This window comes from Triturus cristatus, chromosome 4_1 (assembly GCF_964204655.1).
Source record: "Triturus cristatus chromosome 4_1, aTriCri1.1, whole genome shotgun sequence".
NCBI lineage: Eukaryota > Metazoa > Chordata > Amphibia > Caudata > Salamandridae > Triturus > Triturus cristatus.
Window position 1 is genome coordinate 122,360,094 of NC_140585.1, and position 19,399 is coordinate 122,379,492.

Consider the following 19,399-nt stretch of genomic DNA (forward strand, 5'->3'; position numbering starts at 1 on the left):
TGAGTCTAGGTTAACATACAGTGATATCACTCCTATTCAAGTACTAAACATGCCAACCTGAAGTGTAAAACATCCCCTAGGTGTAGTTAAGGCATCAGTTAGGAGTGAACTGAACACTCATGTTATGGGCAATTAGACTTAAAATAAAGTGTGGACAGCAGTAACGTTACTTTTGAAATGTGATGCTGAGTGAGCACACAGGGGAATTAGCTCAAATGGTAGAGCGCTCGCTTAGCATGCGAGAGGTAGCGGGATCGATGCCCGCATTCTCCATTCTAAAATTTGCATACATTTTACTTTTTAACTTGTAATTGCCATGGTTGTTGCAGAGTAAGAACAGAAAAGTCACAGATGGCTTTCAAATTTGGTGTCATTATAACAACTAAAGTGGTTTAATCAAAAGTGTTTAGGTATTCTATAGCACGTGAGAGGAATTTGATTTCTTATGCAATCTCAAAATGAAAATTTCACACCTTCCATTTTCATTTCGTCTTATTTTACTTGACATTCTTTCCTCTGAAGGATGTATAAAAGTGAAGTTCCTTGCAAAACAAGAGCAGAGGAATATCCAGAAACGGTTTTCCTTAATAAAAAATGATGAGTCTGCATACCATATTTAAGTGGGAGCCCGGCTAGCTCAGTCGGTAGAGCATGAGACTCTTATTCTCAGGGTCGTGGGTTCGAGCCTCACGTTGGGCGAAAACGAGTAGTTTTTTGCTGGATGATTGCATTGGCTCTCATAATATGGTGATTAATCTTGCATTAGACATGCACTAACTCCTAAAAATTGTATCTCCCTTGGTTACTCATTCATGAGAAATGTATCTCCAAGATTAGGTAGGGCCTGAGTCTAGGTTAACATACAGTGATATCACTCCTATTCAAGTACTAAACATGCCAACCTGAAGTGTAAAACATCCCCTAGGTGTAGTTAAGGCATCAGTTAGGAGTGAACTGAACACTCATGTTATGGGCAATTAGACTTAAAATAAAGTGTGGACAGCAGTAACGTTACTTTTGAAATGTGATGCTGAGTGAGCACACAGGGGAATTAGCTCAAATGGTAGAGCGCTCGCTTAGCATGCGAGAGGTAGCGGGATCGATGCCCGCATTCTCCATTCTAAAATTTGCATACATTTTACTTTTTAACTTGTAATTGCCATGGTTGTTGCAGAGTAAGAACAGAAAAGTCACAGATGGCTTTCAAATTATGTGTCATTATAACAACTAAAGTGGTTTAATCAAAAGTGTTTAGGTATTCTATAGCACGTGAGAGGAATTTGATTTCTTATGCAATCTCAAAATGAAAATTTCACACCTTCCATTTTCATTTCGTCTTATTTTACTTGACATTCTTTCCTCTGAAGGATGTATAAAAGTGAAGTTCCTTGCAAAACAAGAGCAGAGGAATATCCAGAAACAGTTTTCCTTAATAAAAAATGATGAGTCTGCATACCATATTTAAGTGGGAGCCCGGCTAGCTCAGTCGGTAGAGCATGAGACTCTTAATCTCAGGGTCGTGGGTTCGAGCCCCACGTTGGGCGAAAACGAGTATTTTTTGCTGGATGATAGCATTGGCTCTCATAATATGGTGATTAATCTTGCATTAGACATGCACTAACTCCTAAAAGTTGTATCTCCCTTGGTTACTCATTCATGAGAAATGTATCTCCGAGATTAGGTAGGGCCTGAGTCTAGGTTAACATACAGTGATATCACTCCTATTCAAGTACTAAACATGCCAACCTGAAGTGTAAAACATCCCCTAGGTGTAGTTAAGGCATCAGTGAGGAGTGAACTGAACACTCATGTTATGGGCAATTAGACTTAAAATACAGTGTGGACAGCAGTAACGTTACTTTTGAAATGTGATGCTGAGTGAGCACACAGGGGAATTAGCTCAAATGGTAGAGCGCTCGCTTAGCATACGAGAGGTAGCGGGATCGATGCCCGCATTCTCCATTCTAAAATTTGCATACATTTTACTTTTTAACTTGTAATTGCCATGGTTGTTGCAGAGTAAGAACATGAAAGTCACAGATGGCTTTCAAATTTGGTGTCATTATAACAACTAAAGTGGTTTAATCAAAAGTGTTTAGGTATTCTATAGCACGTGAGAGGAATTTGATTTCTTATGCAATCTCAAAATGAAAATTTCACACCTTCCATTTTCATTTCGTCTTATTTTACTTGACATTCTTTCCTCTGAAGGATGTATGAAAGTGAAGTTCCTTGCAAAACAAGAGCAGAGGAATATCCAGAAACGGTTTTCCTTAATAAAAAATGATGAGTCTGCATACCATATTTAAGTGGGAGCCCGGCTAGCTCAGTCGGTAGAGCATGAGACTCTTAATATCAGGGTCGTGGGTTCGAGCCCCACGTTGGGCGAAAACGAGTATTTTTTGCTGGATGATTGCATTGGCTCTCATAATATGGTGATTAATCTTGCATTAGACATGCACTAACTCCTAAAAATTGTATCTCCCTTGGTTACTCATTCATGAGAAATGTATCTCCAAGATTAGGTAGGGCCTGAGTCTAGGTTAACATACAGTGATATCACTCCTATTCAAGTACTAAACATGCCAACCTGAAGTGTAAAACATCCCCTAGGTGTAGTTAAGGCATCAGTTAGGAGTGAACTGAACACTCATGTTATGGGCAATTAGACTTAAAATAAAGTGTGGACAGCAGTAACGTTACTTTTGAAATGTGATGCTGAGTGAGCACACAGGGGAATTAGCTCAAATGGTAGAGCGCTCGCTTAGCATGCGAGAGGTAGCGGGATCGATGCCCGCATTCTCCATTCTAAAATTTGCATACATTTTACTTTTTAACTTGTAATTGCCATGGTTGTTGCAGAGTAAGAACAGAAAAGTCACAGATGGCTTTCAAATTTGGTGTCATTATAACAACTAAAGTGGTTTAATCAAAAGTGTTTAGGTATTCTATAGCACGTGAGAGGAATTTGATTTCTTATGCAATCTCAAAATGAAAATTTCACACCTTCCATTTTCATTTCGTCTTATTTTACTTGACATTCTTTCCTCTGAAGGATGTATAAAAGTGAAGTTCCTTGCAAAACAAGAGCAGAGGAATATCCAGAAACAGTTTTCCTTAATAAAAAATGATGAGTCTGCATACCATATTTAAGTGGGAGCCCGGCTAGCTCAGTCGGTAGAGCATGAGACTCTTAATCTCAGGGTTGTGGGTTCGAGCCCCACGTTGGGCGAAAACGAGTATTTTTTGCTGGATGATAGCATTGGCTCTCATAATATGGTGATTAATCTTGCATTAGACATGCACTAACTCCTAAAAATTGTATCTCCCTTGGTTACTCATTCATGAGAAATGTATCTCCAAGATTAGGTAGGGCCTGAGTCTAGGTTAACATACAGTGATATCACTCCTATTCAAGTACTAAACATGCCAACCTGAAGTGTAAAACATCCCCTAGGTGTAGTTAAGGCATCAGTTAGGAGTGAACTGAACACTCATGTTATGGGCAATTAGACTTAAAATAAAGTGTGGACAGCAGTAACGTTACTTTTGAAATGTGATGCTGAGTGAGCACACAGGGGAAATAGCTCAAATGGTAGAGCGCTCGCTTAGCATGCGAGAGGTAGCGGGATCGATGCCCGCGTTCTCCATTCTAAAATTTGCATACATTTTACTTTTTAACTTGTAATTGCCACGGTTGTTGCAGAGTAAGAACAGAAAAGTCACAGATGGCTTTCAAATTTGGTGTCATTATAACAACTAAAGTGGTTTAATCAAAAGTGTTTAGGTATTCTATAGCACGTGAGAGGAATTTGATTTCTTATTCAATCTCAAAATGAAAATTTCACACCTTCCATTTTCATTTCGTCTTATTTTACTTGACATTCTTTCCTCTGAAGGATGTATAAAAGTGAAGTTCCTTGCAAAACAAGAGCAGAGGAATATCCAGAAACATTTTTCCTTAATAAAAAATGATGAGTCTGCATACCATATTTAAGTGGGAGCCCGGCTAGCTCAGTCGGTAGAGCATGAGACTCTTAATCTCAGGGTCGTGGGTTCGAGCCCCACGTTGGGCGAAAACGAGTATTTTTTGCTGGATGATAGCATTGGCTCTCATAATATGGTGATTAATCTTGCATTAGACATGCACTAACTCCTAAAAATTGTATCTCCCTTGGTTACTCATTCATGAGAAATGTATCTCCAAGATTAGGTAGGGCCTGAGTCTAGGTTAACATACAGTGATATCACTCCTATTCAAGTACTAAACATGCCAACCTGAAGTGTAAAACATCCCCTAGGTGTAGTTAAGGCATCAGTTAGGAGTGAACTGAACACTCATGTTATGGGCAATTAGACTTAAAATAAAGTGTGGACAGCAGTAACGTTACTTTTGAAATGTGATGCTGAGTGAGCACACAGGGGAATTAGCTCAAATGGTAGAGCGCTCGCTTAGCATGCGAGAGGTAGCGGGATCGATGCCCGCATTCTCCATTCTAAAATTTGCATACATTTTACTTTTTAACTTGTAATTGCCATGGTTCTTGCAGAGTAAGAACAGAAAAGTCACAGATGGCTTTCAAATTTGGTGTCATTATAACAACTAAAGTGGTTTAATCAAAAGTGTTTAGGTATTCTATAGCACGTGAGAGGAATTTGATTTCTTATGCAATCTCAAAATGAAAATTTCACACCTTCCATTTTCATTTCGTCTTATTTTACTTGACATTCTTTCCTCTGAAGGATGTATAAAAGTGAAGTTCCTTGCAAAACAAGAGCAGAGGAATATCCAGAAACGGTTTTCCTTAATAAAAAATGATGAGTCTGCATACCATATTTAAGTGGGAGCCCGGCTAGCTCAGTCGGTAGAGCATGAGACTCTTATTCTCAGGGTCGTGGGTTCGAGCCTCACGTTGGGCGAAAACGAGTAGTTTTTTGCTGGATGATTGCATTGGCTCTCATAATATGGTGATTAATCTTGCATTAGACATGCACTAACTCCTAAAAATTGTATCTCCCTTGGTTACTCATTCATGAGAAATGTATCTCCAAGATTAGGTAGGGCCTGAGTCTAGGTTAACATACAGTGATATCACTCCTATTCAAGTACTAAACATGCCAACCTGAAGTGTAAAACATCCCCTAGGTGTAGTTAAGGCATCAGTTAGGAGTGAACTGAACACTCATGTTATGGGCAATTAGACTTAAAATAAAGTGTGGACAGCAGTAACGTTACTTTTGAAATGTGATGCTGAGTGAGCACACAGGGGAATTAGCTCAAATGGTAGAGCGCTCGCTTAGCATGCGAGAGGTAGCGGGATCGATGCCCGCATTCTCCATTCTAAAATTTGCATACATTTTACTTTTTAACTTGTAATTGCCATGGTTGTTGCAGAGTAAGAACAGAAAAGTCACAGATGGCTTTCAAATTATGTGTCATTATAACAACTAAAGTGGTTTAATCAAAAGTGTTTAGGTATTCTATAGCACGTGAGAGGAATTTGATTTCTTATGCAATCTCAAAATGAAAATTTCACACCTTCCATTTTCATTTCGTCTTATTTTACTTGACATTCTTTCCTCTGAAGGATGTATAAAAGTGAAGTTCCTTGCAAAACAAGAGCAGAGGAATATCCAGAAACAGTTTTCCTTAATAAAAAATGATGAGTCTGCATACCATATTTAAGTGGGAGCCCGGCTAGCTCAGTCGGTAGAGCATGAGACTCTTAATCTCAGGGTCGTGGGTTCGAGCCCCACGTTGGGCGAAAACGAGTATTTTTTGCTGGATGATAGCATTGGCTCTCATAATATGGTGATTAATCTTGCATTAGACATGCACTAACTCCTAAAAATTGTATCTCCCTTGGTTACTCATTCATGAGAAATGTATCTCCGAGATTAGGTAGGGCCTGAGTCTAGGTTAACATACAGTGATATCACTCCTATTCAAGTACTAAACATGCCAACCTGAAGTGTAAAACATCCCCTAGGTGTAGTTAAGGCATCAGTGAGGAGTGAACTGAACACTCATGTTATGGGCAATTAGACTTAAAATACAGTGTGGACAGCAGTAACGTTACTTTTGAAATGTGATGCTGAGTGAGCACACAGGGGAATTAGCTCAAATGGTAGAGCGCTCGCTTAGCATACGAGAGGTAGCGGGATCGATGCCCGCATTCTCCATTCTAAAATTTGCATACATTTTACTTTTTAACTTGTAATTGCCATGGTTGTTGCAGAGTAAGAACATGAAAGTCACAGATGGCTTTCAAATTTGGTGTCATTATAACAACTAAAGTGGTTTAATCAAAAGTGTTTAGGTATTCTATAGCACGTGAGAGGAATTTGATTTCTTATGCAATCTCAAAATGAAAATTTCACACCTTCCATTTTCATTTCGTCTTATTTTACTTGACATTCTATCCTCTGAAGGATGTATAAAAGTGAAGTTCCTTGCAAAACAAGAGCAGAGGAATATCCAGAAACAGTTTTCCTTAATAAAAAATGATGAGTCTGCATACCATATTTAAGTGGGAGCCCGGCTAGCTCAGTCGGTAGAGCATGAGTCTCTTAATCTCAGGGTCGTGGGTTCGAGCCCCACGTTGGGCGAAAACGAGTATTTTTTGCTGGATGATTGCATTGGCTCTCATAATATGGTGATTAATCTTGCGTTAGACATGCACTAACTCCTAAAAATTGTATCTCCCTTGGTTACTCATTCATGAGAAATGTATCTCCAAGATTAGGTAGGGCCTGAGTCTAGGTTAACATACAGTGATATCACTCCTATTCAAGTACTAAACATGCCAACCTGAAGTGTAAAACATCCCCTAGGTGTAGTTAAGGCATCAGTTAGGAGTGAACTGAACACTCATGTTATGGGCAATTAGACTTAAAATAAAGTGTGGACAGCAGTAACGTTACTTTTGAAATGTGATGCTGAGTGAGCACACAGGGGAATTAGCTCAAATGGTAGAGCGCTCGCTTAGCATGCGAGAGGTAGAGGGATCGATGCCCGCATTCTCCATTCTAAAATTTGCATACATTTTACTTTTTAACTTGTAATTGCCATGGTTGTTGCAGAGTAAGAACAGAAAAGTCACAGATGGCTTTCAAATTTGGTGTCATTATAACAACTAAAGTGGTTTAATCAAAAGTGTTTAGGTATTCTATAGCACGTGAGAGGAATTTGATTTCTTATGCAATCTCAAAATGAAAATTTCACACCTTCCATTTTCATTTCGTCTTATTTTACTTGACATTCTTTCCTCTGAAGGATGTATAAAAGTGAAGTTCCTTGCAAAACAAGAGCAGAGGAATATCCAGAAACAGTTTTCCTTCATAAAAAATGATGAGTCTGCATACCATATTTAAGTGGGAGCCCGGCTAGCTCAGTCGGTAGAGCATGAGACTCTTAATCTCAGGGTCGTGGGTTCGAGCCCCACGTTGGGCGAAAACGAGTATTTTTTGCTGGATGATAGCATTGGCTCTCATAATATGGTGATTAATCTTGCATTAGACATGCACTAACTCCTAAAAATGGTATCTCCCTTGGTTACTCATTCATGAGAAATGTATCTCCAAGATTAGGTAGGGCCTGAGTCTAGGTTAACATACAGTGATATCACTCCTATTCAAGTACTAAACATGCCAACCTGAAGTGTAAAACATCCCCTAGGTGTAGTTAAGGCATCAGTTAGGAGTGAACTGAACACTCATGTTATGGGCAATTAGACTTAAAATACAGTGTGGACAGCAGTAACGTTACTTTTGAAATGTGATGCTGAGTGAGCACACAGGGGAATTAGCTCAAATGGTAGAGCGCTCGCTTAGCATACGAGAGGTAGCGGGATCGATGCCCCCATTCTCCATTTTAAAATGTGCATACATTTTACTTTTTAACTTGTAATTGCCATGGTTGTTGCAGAGTAAGAACAGAAAAGTCACAGATGGCTTTCAAATTTGGTGTCATTATAACAACTAAAGTGGTTTAATCAAAAGTGTTTAGGTATTCTATAGCACGTGAGAGGAATTTGATTTCTTATGCAATCTCAAAATGAAAATTTCACACCTTCCATTTTCATTTCGTCTTATTTTACTTGACATTCTTTCCTCTGAAGGATGTATGAAAGTGAAGTTCCTTGCAAAACAAGAGCAGAGGAATATCCAGAAACGGTTTTCCTTAATAAAAAATGATGAGTCTGCATACCATATTTAAGTGGGAGCCCGGCTAGCTCAGTCGGTAGAGCATGAGACTCTTAATCTCAGGGTCGTGGGTTCGAGCCCCACGTTGTGCGAAAACGAGTATTTTTTGCTGGATGATAGCATTGGCTCTCATAATATGGTGATTAATCTTGCATTAGACATGCACTAACTCCTAAAAATTGTATCTCCCTTGGTTACTCATTCATGAGAAATGTATCTCCAAGATTAGGTAGGGCCTGAGTCTAGGTTAACATGCAGTGATATCACTCCTATTCAAGTACTAAACATGCCAACCTGAAGTGTAAAACATCCCCTAGGTGTAGTAAAGGCATCAGTTAGGAGTGAACTGAACACTCATGTTATGGGCAATTAGACTTAAAATAAAGTGTGGACAGCAGTAACGTTACTTTTGAAATGTGATGCTGAGTGAGCACACAGGGGAATTAGCTCAAATGGTAGAGCGCTCGCTTAGCATGCGAGAGGTAGCGGGATCGATGCCCGCATTCTCCATTTTAAAATTTGCATACATTTTACTTTTTAACTTGTAATTGCCATGGTTGTTGCAGAGTAAGAACAGAAAAGTCACAGATGGCTTTCAAATTTGGTGTCATTATAACAACTAAAGTGGTTTAATCAAAAGTGTTTAGGTATTCTATAGCACGTGAGAGGAATTTGATTTCTTATGCAATCTCAAAATGAAAATTTCACACCTTCCATTTTCATTTCGTCTTATTTTACTTGACATTCTTTCCTCTGAAGGATGTATAAAAGTGAAGTTCCTTGCAAAACAAGAGCAGAGGAATATCCAGAAACAGTTTTCCTTAATAAAAAATGATGAGTCTGCATACCATATTTAAGTGGGAGCCCGGCTAGCTCAGTCGGTAGAGCATGAGACTCTTAATCTCAGGGTCGTGGGTTCGAACCCCACGTTGGGCGAAAACGAGTATTTTTTGCTGGATGATAGCATTGGCTCTCATAATATGGTGATTAATCTTGCATTAGACATGCACTAACTCCTAAAAATTGTATCTCCCTTGGTTACTCATTCATGAGAAATGTATCTCCAAGATTAGGTAGGGCCTGAGTCTACGTTAACATGCAGTGATATCACTCCTATTCAAGTACTAAACATGCCAACCTGAAGTGTAAAACATCCCCTAGGTGTAGTTAAGGCATCAGTTAGGAGTGAACTGAACACTCATGTTATGGGCAATTAGACTTAAAATAAAGTGTGGACAGCAGTAACGTTACTTTTGAAATGTGATGCTGAGTGAGCACACAGGGGAATTAGCTCAAATGGTAGAGCGCTCGCTTAGCATGCGAGAGGTAGCGGGATCGATGCCCGCATTCTCCATTTTAAAATTTGCATACATTTTACTTTTTAACTTGTAATTGCCATGGTTGTTGCAGAGTAAGAACAGAAAAGTCACAGATGGCTTTCAAATTTGGTGTCATTATAACAACTAAAGTGGTTTAATCAAAAGTGTTTAGGTATTCTATAGCACGTGAGAGGAATTTGATTTCTTATGCAATCTCAAAATGAAAATTTCACACCTTCCATTTTCATTTCGTCTTATTTTACTTGACATTCTTTCCTCTGAAGGATGTATAAAAGTGAAGTTCCTTGCAAAACAAGAGCAGAGGAATATCCAGAAACAGTTTTCCTTAATAAAAAATGATGAGTCTGCATACCATATTTAAGTGGGAGCCCGGCTAGCTCAGTCGGTAGAGCATGAGACTCTTAATCTCAGGGTCGTGGGTTCGAGCCCCAAGTTGGGCGATAACGAGTATTTTTTGCTGGATGATAGCATTGGCTCTCATAATATGGTGATTAATCTTGCATTAGACATGCACTAACTCCTAAAAATTGTATCTCCCTTGGTTACTCATTCATGAGAAATGTATCTCCAAGATTAGGTAGGGCCTGAGTCTAGGTTAACATGCAGTGATATCACTCCTATTCAAGTACTAAACATGCCAACCTGAAGTGTAAAACATCCCCTAGGTGTAGTTAAGGCATCAGTTAGGAGTGAACTGAACACTCATGTTATGGGCAATTAGACTTAAAATAAAGTGTGGACAGCAGTAACGTTACTTTTGAAATGTGATGCTGAGTGAGCACACAGGGGAATTAGCTCAAATGGTAGAGCGCTCGCTTAGCATGCGAGAGGTAGCGGGATCGATGCCCGCATTCTCCATTCTAAAATTTGCATACATTTTACTTTTTAACTTGTAATTGCCATGGTTGTTGCAGAGTAAGAACAGAAAAGTCACAGATGGCTTTCAAATTTGGTGTCATTATAACAACTAAAGTGGTTTAATCAAAAGTGTTTAGGTATTCTATAGCACGTGAGAGAAATTTGATTTCTTATGCAATCTCAAAATGAAAATTTCACACCTTCCATTTTCATTTCGTCTTATTTTACTTGACATTCTTTCCTCTGAAGGATGTATAAAAGTGAAGTTCCTTGCAAAACAAGAGCAGAGGAATATCCAGAAACAGTTTTCCTTAATAAAAAATGATGAGTCTGCATACCATATTTAAGTGGGAGCCCGGCTAGCTCAGTCGGTAGAGCATGAGACTCTTAATCTCAGGGTCGTGGGTTCGAGCCCCACGTTGGGCGAAAACGAGTATTTTTTGCTGGATGATAGCATTGGCTCTCATAATATGGTGATTAATCTTGCATTAGACATGCACTAACTCCTAAAAATTGTATCTCCCTTGGTTACTCATTCATGAGAAATGTATCTCCAAGATTAGGTAGGGCCTGAGTCTAGGTTAACATGCAGTGATATCACTCCTATTCAAGTACTAAACATGCCAACCTGAAGTGTAAAACATCCCCTAGGTGTAGTTAAGGCATCAGTTAGGAGTGAACTGAACACTCATGTTATGGGCAATTAGACTTAAAATAAAGTGTGGACAGCAGTAACGTTACTTTTGAAATGTGATGCTGAGTGAGCACACAGGGGAATTAGCTCAAATGGTAGAGCGCTCGCTTAGCATGCGAGAGGTAGCGGGATCGATGCCCGCATTCTCCATTTTAAAATTTGCATACATTTTACTTTTTAACTTGTAATTGCCATGGTTGTTGCAGAGTAAGAACAGAAAAGTCACAGATGGCTTTCAAATTTGGTGTCATTATTACAACTAAAGTGGTTTAATCAAAAGTGTTTAGGTATTCTATAGCACGTGAGAGGAATTTGATTTCTTATGCAATCTCAAAATGAAAATTTCACACCTTCCATTTTCATTTCGTCTTATTTTACTTGACATTCTTTCCTCTGAAGGATGTATAAAAGTGAAGTTCCTTGCAAAACAAGAGCAGAGGAATATCCAGAAACAGTTTTCCTTAATAAAAAATGATGAGTCTGCATACCATATTTAAGTGGGAGCCCGGCTAGCTCAGTCGGTAGAGCATGAGACTCTTAATCTCAGGGTCGTGGGTTCGAGCCCCACGTTGGGCGAAAACGAGTATTTTTTGCTGGATGATAGCATTGGCTCTCATAATATGGTGATTAATCTTGCATTAGACATGCACTAACTCCTAAAAATTGTATCTCCCTTGGTTACTCATTCATGAGAAATGTATCTCCAAGATTAGGTAGGGCCTGAGTCTAGGTTAACATGCAGTGATATCACTCCTATTCAAGTACTAAACATGCCAACCTGAAGTGTAAAACATCCCCTAGGTGTAGTTAAGGCATCAGTTAGGAGTGAACTGAACACTCATGTTATGGGCAATTAGACTTAAAATAAAGTGTGGACAGCAGTAACGTTACTTTTGAAATGTGATGCTGAGTGAGCACACAGGGGAATTAGCTCAAATGGTAGAACGCTCGCTTAGCATGCGAGAGGTAGCGGGATCGATGCCCGCATTCTCCATTCTAAAATTTGCATACATTTTACTTTTTAACTTGTAATTGCCATGGTTGTTGCAGAGTAAGAACAGAAAAGTCACAGATGGCTTTCAAATTTGGTGTCATTATAACAACTAAAGTAGTTTAATCAAAAGTGTTTAGGTATTCTATAGCACGTGAGAGGAATTTGATTTCTTATGCAATCTCAAAATGAAAATTTCACACCTTCCATTTTCATTTCGTCTTATTTTACTTGACATTCTTTCCTCTGAAGGATGTATAAAAGTGAAGTTCCTTGCAAAACAAGAGCAGAGGAATATCCAGAAACGGTTTTCCTTAATAAAAAATGATGAGTCTGCATACCATATTTAAGTGGGAGCCCGGCTATCTCAGTCGGTAGAGCATGAGACTCTTAATATCAGGGTCGTGGGTTCGAGCCCCACGTTGGGCGAAAACGAGTATTTTTTGCTGGATGATTGCATTGGCTCTCATAATATGGTGATTAATCTTGCATTAGACATGCACTAACTCCTAAAAATTGTATCTCCCTTGGTTACTCATTCATGAGAAATGTATCTCCAAGATTAGGTAGGGCCTGAGTCTAGGTTAACATACAGTGATATCACTCCTATTCAAGTACTAAACATGCCAACCTGAAGTGTAAAACATCCCCTAGGTGTAGTTAAGGCATCAGTTAGGAGTGAACTGAACACTCATGTTATGGGCAATTAGACTTAAAATAAAGTGTGGACAGCAGTAACGTTACTTTTGAAATGTGATGCTGAGTGAGCACACAGGGGAATTAGCTCAAATGGTAGAGCGCTCGCTTAGCATGCGAGAGGTAGCGGGATCGATGCCCGCATTCTCCATTTTAAAATTTGCATACATTTTACTTTTTAACTTGTAATTGCCATGGTTGTTGCAGAGTAAGAACAGAAAAGTCACAGATGGCTTTCAAATTTGGTGTCATTATAACAACTAAAGTGGTTTAATCAAAAGTGTTTAGGTATTCTATAGCACGTGAGAGGAATTTGATTTCTTATGCAATCTCAAAATGAAAATTTCACACCTTCCATTTTCATTTCGTCTTATTTTACTTGACATTCTTTCCTCTGAAGGATGTATAAAAGTGAAGTTCCTTGCAAAACAAGAGCAGAGGAATATCCAGAAACAGTTTTCCTTAATAAAAAATGATGAGTCTGCATACCATATTTAAGTGGGAGCCCGGCTATCTCAGTCGGTAGAGCATGAGACTCTTAATCTCAGGGTCGTGGGTTCGAACCCCACGTTGGGCGAAAACGAGTATTTTTTGCTGGATGATAGCATTGGCTCTCATAATATGGTGATTAATCTTGCATTAGACATGCACTAACTCCTAAAAATTGTATCTCCCTTGGTTACTCATTCATGAGAAATGTATCTCCAAGATTAGGTAGGGCCTGAGTCTACGTTAACATGCAGTGATATCACTCCTATTCAAGTACTAAACATGCCAACCTGAAGTGTAAAACATCCCCTAGGTGTAGTTAAGGCATCAGTTAGGAGTGAACTGAACACTCATGTTATGGGCAATTAGACTTAAAATAAAGTGTGGACAGCAGTAACGTTACTTTTGAAATGTGATGCTGAGTGAGCACACAGGGGAATTAGCTCAAATGGTAGAGCGCTCGCTTAGCATGCGAGAGGTAGCGGGATCGATGCCCGCATTCTCTATTTTAAAATTTGCATACATTTTACTTTTTAACTTGTAATTGCCATGGTTGTTGCAGAGTAAGAACAGAAAAGTCACAGATGGCTTTCAAATTTGGTGTCATTATAACAACTAAAGTGGTTTAATCAAAAGTGTTTAGGTATTCTATAGCACGTGAGAGGAATTTGATTTCTTATGCAATCTCAAAATGAAAATTTCACACCTTCCATTTTCATTTCGTCTTATTTTACTTGACATTCTTTCCTCTGAAGGATGTATAAAAGTGAAGTTCCTTGCAAAACAAGAGCAGAGGAATATCCAGAAACAGTTTTCCTTAATAAAAAATGATGAGTCTGCATACCATATTTAAGTGGGAGCCCGGCTAGCTCAGTCGGTAGAGCATGAGACTCTTAATCTCAGGGTCGTGGGTTCGAGCCCCAAGTTGGGCGATAACGAGTATTTTTTGCTGGATGATAGCATTGGCTCTCATAATATGGTGATTAATCTTGCATTAGACATGCACTAACTCCTAAAAATTGTATCTCCCTTGGTTACTCATTCATGAGAAATGTATCTCCAAGATTAGGTAGGGCCTGAGTCTAGGTTAACATGCAGTGATATCACTCCTATTCAAGTACTAAACATGCCAACCTGAAGTGTAAAACATCCCCTAGGTGTAGTTAAGGCATCAGTTAGGAGTGAACTGAACACTCATGTTATGGGCAATTAGACTTAAAATAAAGTGTGGACAGCAGTAACGTTACTTTTGAAATGTGATGCTGAGTGAGCACACAGGGGAATTAGCTCAAATGGTAGAGCGCTCGCTTAGCATGCGAGAGGTAGCGGGATCGATGCCCGCATTCTCCATTCTAAAATTTGCATACATTTTACTTTTTAACTTGTAATTGCCATGGTTGTTGCAGAGTAAGAACAGAAAAGTCACAGATGGCTTTCAAATTTGGTGTCATTATAACAACTAAAGTGGTTTAATCAAAAGTGTTTAGGTATTCTATAGCACGTGAGAGAAATTTGATTTCTTATGCAATCTCAAAATGAAAATTTCACACCTTCCATTTTCATTTCGTCTTATTTTACTTGACATTCTTTCCTCTGAAGGATGTATAAAAGTGAAGTTCCTTGCAAAACAAGAGCAGAGGAATATCCAGAAACAGTTTTCCTTAATAAAAAATGATGAGTCTGCATACCATATTTAAGTGGGAGCCCGGCTAGCTCAGTCGGTAGAGCATGAGACTCTTAATCTCAGGGTCGTGGGTTCGAGCCCCACGTTGGGCGAAAACGAGTATTTTTTGCTGGATGATAGCATTGGCTCTCATAATATGGTGATTAATCTTGCATTAGACATGCACTAACTCCTAAAAATTGTATCTCCCTTGGTTACTCATTCATGAGAAATGTATCTCCAAGATTAGGTAGGGCCTGAGTCTAGGTTAACATGCAGTGATATCACTCCTATTCAAGTACTAAACATGCCAACCTGAAGTGTAAAACATCCCCTAGGTGTAGTTAAGGCATCAGTTAGGAGTGAACTGAACACTCATGTTATGGGCAATTAGACTTAAAATAAAGTGTGGACAGCAGTAACGTTACTTTTGAAATGTGATGCTGAGTGAGCACACAGGGGAATTAGCTCAAATGGTAGAGCGCTCGCTTAGCATGCGAGAGGTAGCGGGATCGATGCCCGCATTCTCCATTTTAAAATTTGCATACATTTTACTTTTTAACTTGTAATTGCCATGGTTGTTGCAGAGTAAGAACAGAAAAGTCACAGATGGCTTTTAAATTTGGTGTCATTATAACAACTAAAGTGGTTTAATCAAAAGTGTGTAGGTATTCTATAGCACGTGAGAGGAATTTGATTTCTTATGCAATCTCAAAATAAAAATTTCACACCTTCCATTTTCATTTCGTCTTATTTTACTTGACATTCTTTCCTCTGAAGGATGTATAAAAGTGAAGTTCCTTGCAAAACAAGAGCAGAGGAATATCCAGAAACAGTTTTCCTTAATAAAAAATGATGGGTCTGCATACCATATTTAAGTGGGAGCCCGGCTAGCTCAGTCGGTAGAGCATGAGACTCTTAATCTCAGGGTCGTGGGTTCGAGCCCCACGTTGGGCGAAAACAAGTATTTTTTGCTGGATGATAGCATTGGCTCTCATAATATGGTGATTAATCTTGCATTAGACATGCACTAACTCCTAAAAATTGTATCTCCCTTGGTTACTCATTCATGAGAAATGTATCTCCAAGATTAGGTAGGGCCTGAGTCTAGGTTAACATGCAGTGATATCACTCCTATTCAAGTACTAAACATGCCAACCTGAAGTGTAAAACATCCCCTAGGTGTAGTTAAGGCATCAGTTAGGAGTGAACTGAACACTCATGTTATGGGCAATTAGACTTAAAATAAAGTGTGGACAGCAGTAACGTTACTTTTGAAATGTGATGCTGAGTGAGCACACAGGGGAATTAGCTCAAATGGTAGAGCGCTCGCTTAGCATGCGAGAGGTAGCGGGATCGATGCCCGCATTCTCCATTCTAAAATTTGCATACATTTTACTTTTTAACTTGTAATTGCCATGGTTGTTGCAGAGTAAGAACAGAAAAGTCACAGATGGCTTTCAAATTTGGTGTCATTATAACAACTAAAGTAGTTTAATCAAAAGTGTTTAGGTATTCTATAGCACGTGAGAGGAATTTGATTTCTTATGCAATCTCAAAATGAAAATTTCACACCTTCCATTTTCATTTCGTCTTATTTTACTTGACATTCTTTCCTCTGAAGGATGTATAAAAGTGAAGTTCCTTGCAAAACAAGAGCAGAGGAATATCCAGAAACGGTTTTCCTTAATAAAAAATGATGAGTCTGCATACCATATTTAAGTGGGAGCCCGGCTATCTCAGTCGGTAGAGCATGAGACTCTTAATATCAGGGTCGTGGGTTCGAGCCCCACGTTGGGCGAAAACGAGTATTTTTTGCTGGATGATTGCATTGGCTCTCATAATATGGTGATTAATCTTGCATTAGACATGCACTAACTCCTAAAAATTGTATCTCCCTTGGTTACTCATTCATGAGAAATGTATCTCCAAGATTAGGTAGGGCCTGAGTCTAGGTTAACATACAGTGATATCACTCCTATTCAAGTACTAAACATGCCAACCTGAAGTGTAAAACATCCCCTAGGTGTAGTTAAGGCATCAGTTAGGAGTGAACTGAACACTCATGTTATGGGCAATTAGACTTAAAATAAAGTGTGGACAGCAGTAACGTTACTTTTGAAATGTGATGCTGAGTGAGCACACAGGGGAATTAGCTCAAATGGTAGAGCGCTCGCTTAGCATGCGAGAGGTAGCGGGATCGATGCCCGCATTCTCCATTCTAAAATTTGCATACATTTTACTTTTTAACTTGTAATTGCCATGGTTGTTGCAGAGTAAGAACAGAAAAGTCACAGATGGCTTTCAAATTTGGTGTCATTATAACAACTAAAGTGGTTTAATCAATAGTGTTTAGGTATTCTATAGCACGTGAGAGGAATTTGATTTCTTATGCAATCTCAAAATGAAAATTTCACATCTTCCATTTTCATTTCGTCTTATTTTACTTGACATTCTTTCCTCTGAAGGATGTATAAAAGTGAAGTTCCTTGCAAAACAAGAGCAGAGGAATATCCAGAAACAGTTTTCCTTAATAAAAAATGATGAGTCTGCATACCATATTTAAGTGGGAGCCCGGCTAGCTCAGTCGGTAGAGCATGAGACTCTTAATCTCAGGGTCGTGGGTTCGAGCCCCACGTTGGGCGAAAACGAGTATTTTTTGCTGGATGATAGCATTGGCTCTCATAATATGGTGATTAATCTTGCATTAGACATGCACTAACTCCTAAAAATTGTATCTCCCTTGGTTACTCATTCATGAGAAATGTATCTCCAAGATTAGGTAGGGCCTGAGTCTACGTTAACATGCAGTGATATCACTCCTATTCAAGTACTAAACATGCCAACCTGAAGTGTAAAACATCCCCTAGGTGTAGTTAAGGCATCAGTTAGGAGTGAACTGAACACTCATGTTATGGGCAATTAGACTTAAAATAAAGTGTGGACAGCAGTAACGTTACTTTTGAAATGTGATGCTGAGTGAGCACACAGGGGAATTAGCTCAAATGGTAGAGCGCTCGCTTAGCATGCGAGAGGTAGCGGGATCGATGCCCGCATTCTCCATTCTAAAATTTGCATACATTTTACTTTTTAACTTGTAATTGCCATGGTTGTTGCAGAGTAAGAACAGAAAAGTCACAGATGGCTTTCAAATTTGGTGTCATTATAACAACTAAAGTAGTTTAATCAAAAGTGTTTAGGTATTCTATAGCACGTGAGAGGAATTTGATTTCTTATGCAATCTCAAAATGAAAATTTCACACCTTCCATTTTCATTTCGTCTTATTTTACTTGACATTCTTTCCTCTGAAGGATGTATAAAAGTGAAGTTCCTTGCAAAACAAGAGCAGAGGAATATCCAGAAACGGTTTTCCTTAATAAAAAATGATGAGTCTGCATACCATATTTAAGTGGGAGCCCGGCTATCTCAGTCGGTAGAGCATGAGACTCTTAATATCAGGGTCGTGGGTTCGAGCCCCACGTTGGGCGAAAACGAGTATTTTTTGCTGGATGATTGCATTGGCTCTCATAATATGGTGATTAATCTTGCATTAGACATGCACTAACTCCTAAAAATTGTATCTCCCTTGGTTACTCATTCATGAGAAATGTATCTCCAAGATTAGGTAGGGCCTGAGTCTAGGTTAACATACAGTGATATCACTCCTATTCAAGTACTAAACATGCCAACCTGAAGTGTAAAACATCCCCTAGGTGTAGTTAAGGCATCAGTTAGGAGTGAACTGAACACTCATGTTATGGGCAATTAGACTTAAAATAAAGTGTGGACAGCAGTAACGTTACTTTTGAAATGTGATGCTGAGTGAGCACACAGGGGAATTAGCTCAAATGGTAGAGCGCTCGCTTAGCATGCGAGAGGTAGCGGGATCGATGCCCGCATTCTCCATTCTAAAATTTGCATACATTTTACTTTTTAACTTGTAATTGCCATGGTTGTTGCAGAGTAAGAACAGAAAAGTCACAGATGGCTTTCAAATTTGGTGTCATTATAACAACTAAAGTGGTTTAATCAAAAGTGTTTAGGTATTCTATAGCACGTGAGAGGAATTTGATTTCTTATGCAATCTCAAAATGAAAATTTCACATCTTCCATTTTCATTTCGTCTTATTTTACTTGACATTCTTTCCTCTGAAGGATGTATAAAAGTGAAGTTCCTTGCAAAACAAGAGCAGAGGAATATCCAGAAACAGTTTTCCCTAATAAAAAATGATGAGTCTGCATACCATATTTAAGTGGGAGCCCGGCTAGCTCAGTCGGTAGAGCATGAGACTCTTAATCTCAGGGTCGTGGGTTCGAGCCCCACGTTGGGCGAAAACGAGTATTTTTTGCTGGATGATAGCATTGGCTCTCATAATATGGTGATTAATCTTGCATTAGACATGCACTAACTCCTAAAAATTGTATCTCCCTTGGTTACTCATTCATGAGAAATGTATCTCCA

General features: G+C 38.9%; 11 non-coding genes across 11 annotated transcripts; all 11 read left to right on the forward strand.

The window, feature by feature from the left end:
- Window positions 1-1,471: 1,471 nt before the first annotated feature.
- TRNAK-CUU (transfer RNA lysine (anticodon CUU)) lies at window positions 1,472-1,544 on the forward strand. The gene has a single exon. It is a non-coding gene; the product is annotated as a tRNA-Lys (tRNA).
- A 2,459-nt stretch (window positions 1,545-4,003) lies between these two features.
- On the forward strand, window positions 4,004-4,076 carry TRNAK-CUU (transfer RNA lysine (anticodon CUU)). The gene has a single exon. It is a non-coding gene; the product is annotated as a tRNA-Lys (tRNA).
- A 1,616-nt stretch (window positions 4,077-5,692) lies between these two features.
- On the forward strand, window positions 5,693-5,765 carry TRNAK-CUU (transfer RNA lysine (anticodon CUU)). Its single transcript has one exon. It is a non-coding gene; the product is annotated as a tRNA-Lys (tRNA).
- Window positions 5,766-7,380: 1,615 nt separating this feature from the next.
- TRNAK-CUU (transfer RNA lysine (anticodon CUU)) lies at window positions 7,381-7,453 on the forward strand. Its single transcript has one exon. It is a non-coding gene; the product is annotated as a tRNA-Lys (tRNA).
- Window positions 7,454-9,068: 1,615 nt separating this feature from the next.
- On the forward strand, window positions 9,069-9,141 carry TRNAK-CUU (transfer RNA lysine (anticodon CUU)). The gene has a single exon. It is a non-coding gene; the product is annotated as a tRNA-Lys (tRNA).
- Window positions 9,142-10,756: 1,615 nt separating this feature from the next.
- On the forward strand, window positions 10,757-10,829 carry TRNAK-CUU (transfer RNA lysine (anticodon CUU)). The gene has a single exon. It is a non-coding gene; the product is annotated as a tRNA-Lys (tRNA).
- A 771-nt stretch (window positions 10,830-11,600) lies between these two features.
- On the forward strand, window positions 11,601-11,673 carry TRNAK-CUU (transfer RNA lysine (anticodon CUU)). The gene has a single exon. It is a non-coding gene; the product is annotated as a tRNA-Lys (tRNA).
- A 3,303-nt stretch (window positions 11,674-14,976) lies between these two features.
- Window positions 14,977-15,049, forward strand: TRNAK-CUU (transfer RNA lysine (anticodon CUU)). The gene has a single exon. It is a non-coding gene; the product is annotated as a tRNA-Lys (tRNA).
- A 771-nt stretch (window positions 15,050-15,820) lies between these two features.
- TRNAK-CUU (transfer RNA lysine (anticodon CUU)) lies at window positions 15,821-15,893 on the forward strand. Its single transcript has one exon. It is a non-coding gene; the product is annotated as a tRNA-Lys (tRNA).
- Window positions 15,894-17,508: 1,615 nt separating this feature from the next.
- On the forward strand, window positions 17,509-17,581 carry TRNAK-CUU (transfer RNA lysine (anticodon CUU)). The gene has a single exon. It is a non-coding gene; the product is annotated as a tRNA-Lys (tRNA).
- Window positions 17,582-19,196: 1,615 nt separating this feature from the next.
- TRNAK-CUU (transfer RNA lysine (anticodon CUU)) lies at window positions 19,197-19,269 on the forward strand. Its single transcript has one exon. It is a non-coding gene; the product is annotated as a tRNA-Lys (tRNA).
- The last annotated feature ends 130 nt before the right edge of the window (window positions 19,270-19,399 follow it).